The following is a 7,823-nucleotide window of genomic DNA, read 5'->3' as shown; positions in this document are numbered from 1 at the left end:
TTTTTCATTAACTAGGCTATTTTCTTTCCGACCATATGGTCTATCTACTAAAAACACATGGAAAATATGGAAACTGATATAATAAATGAATACTAAATAAGAAGAAAAATATATATTCAGGTATAAATTACCAACTTTATGATAGATTTTCTGTTAATTAAATGGTAGTAAACCCAAAATGGCTTTGTAAATAAAAGTATACCAGTGACTGAGCCTACGAGTGACTAGAGAAGGCCAGCCAACCCTGGTATACAAAGTGCAGTGGTGCGTAAGGGCGCAGTTTAAAATACATCTCAAGGTGCCATGGTAAAGGGTGTCAATTGATCTCAAACACTGAGGGGGAGCATTCATATATAAAATATCCCCATAATCTAGTAAAGGCATAAATATAGCTGATACTAGCCTCCTTCTGGCTTCAAAAGAAAAACAGGCCTTATTCCTAAAATAAAATCCCAATTTCAGCTTCAATTTTTTTGTAAATTGTTGAATATGCAATTTAAAAGAGAGGCCGTCATCAATTAAAATTCCAAGATATTTATATGAGGTTACAGTCTCAATCTCAATGCCCTGACGGGTAATAATAGGTGAAAAGTTCAGAGGTCTATTTCTTGCTTTAGAAAACACCATTAGTTTTGTCAGTATTGAGGATAAGCTTCAATTGACACAAGGTATGTGGAACAGTATAAAAAGCAGTTTGCAAGTTCTGGAAAGCTTTTGTAAGAGACGAGCTAGGGACAATGTGCTGGGGACAATAAAAGGCCACTCTAAAATGTGCAGTTTTGTCACATAATACAATGCCACAGATGTCTCAAGTTGAGGGAGCGTGCAATTGGCATGCTGACTGCAAGAATGGTCACCAGAGCTGTTGCCAGATAATTTAATGTTCATTTCTTTACTATAAGCCACCTTCGTTTTAGAGAATTTGGCAGTACGTCCAACAGGCCTCGCAAACGAAGACCATGTGTATGGCGTCGTGTGGGCGAGCGGTTTGCTGGTGTCAATATTGTAAACAGAGTACCCCATGGTGGCAGTGGGATGATGGTATGGGCAGGCATAAGCTACGGACAACGAACACAATTGCATTGGAATGCACAGAGATACCGTGAAGAGATCCTGAAGCCCATTGTCATGCCTTTCATCCGCCGCCATCACCTCATGTTTCAGCAGGATTTTGTTTATTATCTATGCATAGTCACTTTACCCTTACCTTCATGTACAAATTAGCTAGACTAACCTGTACCCCCGCACATTGACTAGGTACTGGTTCCCCCTGTATATAGCCTTGTTATTGTTATTTTATTGTGTTACTTTTTATTTTATTTTTTTAGTTTATTAGTTTATTTAGTAAATATTTTTTAAACTCTATTTCTTGAACTTCAGTGTTGGTTAAGGGCTTGTAAGTAAGCATTTTACGGTAAGGTTGTATTCGTTGCATGTGACAAATACAATTGAATTTGATTTGTGATAATGCACAGCCTCATGTCGCAAGGATCTGTAAACAATTCCCGGAAGCTGAAAATGTCCCAGTTCTTCCATTGCCTGCATACTCACCAGACATGTCACCCACTGAACATATTTGGGATGCTCTGGGTCGACATGTAAGACAGCGTGTTCCAGTTCCCGTCAATATCCAGCAACTTCTCACAGCAATTGAAGAGGAGTGGGACAACATTCTACAGGCCACAATCAACAGCCTGATCAACTCTGTGCGAAGGAGATGTGTTGCGCTACATGAGGTAAATGGTGGTCACACCAGATACTGACTGGTTTTCTGATCCACGCCCCTACCTTTTTTTAATGTGAATTCCATAGATTAGGGCCTAATGAATTTAAATTGACTGATTTCCTTATATGAACTGAAACTCATCTTTGAAATTGTTGCATGTTGTGTTTATATTTTTGTTCAGTATAGACATCAATAATAAGTGATATCTGTATTGCCTCGCCCATAGGCTACACCACTGCTGTCATCCTTACCTCCAAGTGTTTATTCAAGTTGGATCATCTTTAAATACCGACTACAGTCACACCAGTGGAAGATATAGCTAGCCTACAAAATTCCTATTCCTGCTCTTTTCCAGTGATCTATCAAACACATTTGGATGTTGGCCAGGTCACATGACCATATAGGTCATATGAATGTCTGCACCATAAACGCCTAGTTGCTTACTGTACTGCAGGACAAGGATTGTCCTGACTATCAAGAATGTCTGAATTGCTTCGCCTTGCATTTCTGGTTGTCTGCAGTGTTGCCCCTGTATTAATTTAACAGAAGTGAATGAGTAGAAAGGTAAGAAGAAAAAGGGTTTAATTGACAGAAATCTCGAACTATCCCTTTAAAATCAGATTAACAACGAATATTTCTAGCAAATAAGAGCCAGGAGCAAACAGACATTGCTTGCTCCTCCTCATCTCCCTGGCGCTTATCAGTTTATTTATTTTGACGTCATTACGTCCAGGTGTTTTTATCTACACAAGAGATCTACATGGAAACGCACCTTAGCAGGCAAATGTCGCAACTCTTTTCTATGCGAACTTTCTAAATGTCAATAACAACAACAAAAAATCGCTACAAAAGTGAATGGAATCATAGCTACTCTTAACCTGTACAATACATCAACGCTAGAGTGTTGGACAGAGTTCTTTGTGCAGAGGGACAATACATGACTTGAACCAATTACGGAATGACTCGGAATGTTCCTCTCTTGCCTTAATTAATGCATCTTTAAAATAGCCTTTTAATTAGGCTACTTCTTGAGTAATCTTGGTGAGCCCAGAACTAAAATCTTATGTAATTTGGGAAAATGTTTTACGTAGTCTGTCCACGAGATAATTGTACCTTAGTTGATTCCCCGTCACTAAGTGAAATCCCACAGATAACAATTTAACCACCATAGCAATTTTCATATCACTTATCAAGTGTGACGTCTCAAATGCCGCTGTTTGCAATCTACCGCTAGATGGCAGCATAAACCTAACCTCTGAGACTGCAGTTGGCCACTTCAGCCAAATATTGTGAGAATTCCTATTTACACTAAGAGACAAAAGCCTCTCTAATTGTTCTCTCTCCTTTTTTTCAATCTCTTTTCAGTTTCCATGTCCCCCTCAGTCAAGCAAGTATACTCTGGGGATACAATTAAGCTGAGTGGTGACAACAGCGCAGGTACTATAAAATATTTATTTAACAAAAATGAGATTCAAGAGCAAGTCTTGCTGCATGTCTGGCTGTCTTGCTCTTGAACCATTTTATCGTACCTGTGCTGTTGTCACAGCTCAGCTTAAATGTATCCCCAGAGTAGAGACTCTGTGAGAGCAATGGACAGAAGAGTAACAGCTACACCATCTCAGTTCTGGGTAAATATAACATGCCAATTTCCAAATGCATAAGCTTCATTGACATATAATTTCAATTTAGTGGCAAAAAATGTGGGTAGTTTAAATCAAGGGGGTTAGGTAGGACTGACCTTCATGTCTGAAAGTAATGATGGTAATAAGTTTTCATGTACCAAATTGAAATCTACATTTCAATGTGTTTCCATCGCATTTTCAAATCGACCTATAGTTTTGCCCCCAAAGTATGGTACAGATTCTGTCCCCCCCCCCCACCCATCTTTGGACTTTTTCTAAACGTCATACAACATAATCTCCCCATCCCTATCTTTAGCCCCCTCGTCACCTAAGGTGACGTACACCTCTCTTCCTTCACCTTCAGGGTGTCTCCCCCACTTTTCTCTCCCCCTGCTGCTGCTGCTGGAGTTGTGTTCCGGGTGTCGTACTCTCCCTCTCTCTCAGCTCCTCATACCGTCCGTCTCCTCCACCCTGAGGCTTATTGAAGAATATAACTTAGAAATGCCTCGTGGGCTTAGCGCAACTATTTAACCCCATCAAAACCAAAAATATAAGCTTGTTTTACTATATTGTAATAAAATAAAAACAACTATAATTTTGATCTCATGGATGGTTAGTTATTGCATCTAGTCCTGTCTATGAATTTGAGAGTGGTTACATTTCTCCAGTCCCACCCCTAAGCTGTTTACCTAAGACCGTGGCTGGCTGGCCACTTTCTTGTGTTTGAACTGCAGATTGCCCCTTCAATCAAATTCAAATTACAGTGCGTTTGGAAAGTATTCAGAGGCATTTGGAAAGTATTCAGAGGCATTTGGAAAGTATTCAGAGGCATTTGGAAAGTATTCAGAGGCATTTGGAAAGTATTCAGAGGCATTTGGAAAGTATTCAGAGGCATTTGGAAAGTATTCAGAGGCGTTTGGAAAGTATTCAGAGGCATTTGGAAAGTATTCAGATGCATTTGGAAAGTATTCAGAGGCATTTGGAAAGTATTCAGAGGCATTTGGAAAGTATTCAGAGGCATTTGGAAAGTATTCAGATGCATTTGGAAAGTATTCAGAGGCATTTGGAAAGTATTCAGAGGAATTTGGAAAGTATTCAGATGCATTAGGAAAGTATTCAGAGGCATTTGGAAAGTATTCAGAGGCATTTGGAAAGTATTCAGAGGCATTTGGAAAGTATTCAGAGGCATTTGGAAAGTATTCAGAGGCATTTGAAAAGTATTCAGAGGCATTTGGAAAGTATTCAGATGCATTTGGAAAGTATTCAGAGGCATTTGAAAAGTATTCAGAGGCATTTGGAAAGTATTCAGATGCATTTGGAAAGTATTCAGAGGCATTTGGAAAGTATTCAGAGGCATTTGGAAAGTATTCAGATGCATTTGGAAAGTATTCAGAGGCATTTGAAAAGTATTCAGAGGCATTTGGAAAGTATTCAGATGCATTTGGAAAGTATTCAGAGGCATTTGAAAAGTATTCAGATGCATTTGGAAAGTATTCAGAGGCATTTGAAAAGTATTCAGACCCATTTACTTTTTTTTCTTCTAATGTTGTTACGTTAGACTTATTCTAAAATGTATTTCAAAAATAATATAATCAATCTACACACAATACCTCATGACGAAGCAAGAACAGTTTAGACATTTTTACAAACATTTAAATGTACATTTGCGTAAGTATTCAGACTCTTTACTCCGTACTCTGTTGAAGCACCTTTGGCAGAGATTACAGCCTTGACTCTACGTGGGTATGGGGCTACAAGCTTGGCACACCTGTATTTGGAGAGTTTCTCCCATTATTCTCTGCAGGATAAACTTAAACTCCCCACTCAAACTTGGATGGTGCTGCTGCACAGCGATTTTCAGGTCTCTCTAGAAATGTTAGATCGGGTTCAAGACCAGGCTCTGGCTGAGCCACTCAAGGACATTGAGACTTCTTCCAAAGCCACTCCACATTGTATTGGCTGTGTACGTAGGGTTGTGGTCCTTCTGAAAGGTTCTCCCGCTTCCAGAGTTCCTATGTGGAGCTATCAGAGTGACCAACAGATTCTTGGTCACCTCCCTGGTTGGCAGGGCTGCCAACTCTAGGAAGAGTCTTGGTGGTTCCAAACTTCTTCCATTTAAGAATGATGGAGGCCACGGTGTTCTTGGGGACCTTCAATTCTGCAGAAATCTTTTGGTACCCTTCCCCAGATCTGTGCCTTGACACAATCCTGTCTGAGCTCTACGGACAATTCCGTCGACCTCGTGGCTTGGTTTTTGCTATGACATGCACTGTCAACTGTGGGACGTTATATAGACCGGTGTGTGCCTTTTCAAATCATGTCCAATTGAATCAACCAATCAAGTTGTAGAGGAGGGATGATCTCAAGGATGATCAATGGAAACGGGATGCATCCTAGCTCAATTTCAAGTCTCATAGCAAAGAGTCTGAATACTTATGGAAATAAGGTATGTTTATTTAATACATTTGCAAAAAATAGAATAAAACCTGTGGTGTGTATATTGATGAGGATTTTGTTTATTTAATACATTTTAGAATAAGGCAGTAATGTAACAATGTGGAAAAAGTCAAGGGGTCTGAATATTTTCCAGATGCACTGTATACAGAGCCTGCATTGAGATATCAATATGTTTACTATACATTATATCCCAAAGCGATACTCCAGACTGTATATTGTGGCGGTTTCGGCACTATGATCTTGGTAAGGCAGGGTTTACACATAGAAACGCACACCACCAGTCCACGTGAAGGGTTAACATGGTTTATTTATCTATCAGGTACCGGCAGTGTTCCTGATATATACAGAACTCAAATAAAGTAAATATGTCTTTGGGGTTATTCCGGTAAACCTCCTTCATATGACTTTTAGCCTAATTACAACTGGAGACAGGTGTGGCTGTTTTGCTGTAGTCTGGTATTTTCCCTTGAGCTGTCCATGGTCCTGCCTCTAGGGAATACTGGCAGCCAGAAAACACAGAAACCTTGCAGGCACATACCGTCCATCCACCACACAACCCCTGAAACTGCTACAATATATATATTAGTTATAGTGGGCAGCAGTGGAATATGGGTATTATCATTATGATCATTTAGTTTGCTGAAATAAAGTATTTGCATAATAAATTGTTTTATGGAAACTATGGCTCCCGAGTGGCGCAGCAGTCTCAGGCACTGCATCTTAGTGCTAGATGCATCATTACAGACCCTGGTTCGATTCCAGGCTGTATCACAACCGGCATGATTGGGAGTCCCATAGAGCGACACACAATTGGCCCAGCATCGTGAGGGTTTGACCAGGGTAGGCTGTCATTGTAAATAAGAATTTGTTCTTAACTGACTTGCCTAGTTAAATAAAGGTTTAAAAAGATATAAAATTTAGATCAGTTTAATCAGTTTAATCAGTTTAATCAGTTTAATCAGTTGTTTGGGCCCCAAACAACTGATTGAGTGGGTCCCACACTCAACCAGACACAGATTGAGTCAATATTATTATACCATTGCACTTTGGTGTACCTTGGTGCGGGATCACCCTGTGCTGGAATAATTATATTAAAATGAGGTCTGAGAACAATAGTATGAGCAGCAGGGTTTAATATTACCATAGGGATGGGTGATTAACACTGTCTACAACTGGTTACTGTTCTGGGGCTGTATTCACACAGCGCTCCTACAGTAAGATTGCTGATCTAAGTTCCTCTGTCCATGTAATCTTATTCATAAAGATCTAAGGCAAAACTGATCCTAGAGCAGCGTCTCGCTTTGTGAATACGCACCTTGGTCTTTACAACATTGAAGCCATTATCTTTGAACCAAGAAATACCTTTGAGTGGTCAGAGAAGAGGGAAGCTGTGGGAGGAGTCCCAGGGCTGGCAGAGGAGGAGGGGTGGAATCCTCCTGCACTACACTCATCCATCTCGACTATAATTACCTGAACCTGCTGTTCCCACCAGGAATCTCCTCAGCCCAGCCAAGTGTGTCAGAAAGACTTCAGCTAACCTGACAGCTTCTCTTTCCTCCATTTCCCTCCCTCTTTCCTTCCCTCCTTGTCTCTCTCCTTCACCCCCTCACAGAACAATGCCAAGAGAATGCACAGTGCACAGCTAGAAATCAGGTGTCATAATATAATACCATTATCAAATATCACTTACCAATGTCTCTCCCTTCCCCCTTCCTTTTCGCTCTCTCTCAGGCAGATGGATGCAGGATTATTAATGATTAGAGAGGGCAGAGAAAGAGAGTGTTTTCTACACTGGTCATAAGGACTATCTCTGTCTGACATGATGACATAGACCCTCCACGTGCTCCCTGGACAGTGACAAAGCCCATCAAAATCTCTATTTCTCTCTCCCATTTTCTCTAGGGTGATATCTGAAGCCCAGTGATCAATAGATGGGAAAGGGATATGGCAGAGAAATATGACACCTCGTATCTGGAGAGAAGGGTTCTTTGCCCATTAGCAGCCCAACCAGAGGCAGA

Source organism: Oncorhynchus kisutch, linkage group LG25, assembly GCF_002021735.2.
Source record: "Oncorhynchus kisutch isolate 150728-3 linkage group LG25, Okis_V2, whole genome shotgun sequence".
Classification (NCBI taxonomy): domain Eukaryota; kingdom Metazoa; phylum Chordata; class Actinopteri; order Salmoniformes; family Salmonidae; genus Oncorhynchus; species Oncorhynchus kisutch.
Note: the sequence above shows the minus strand (reverse complement) of the source record.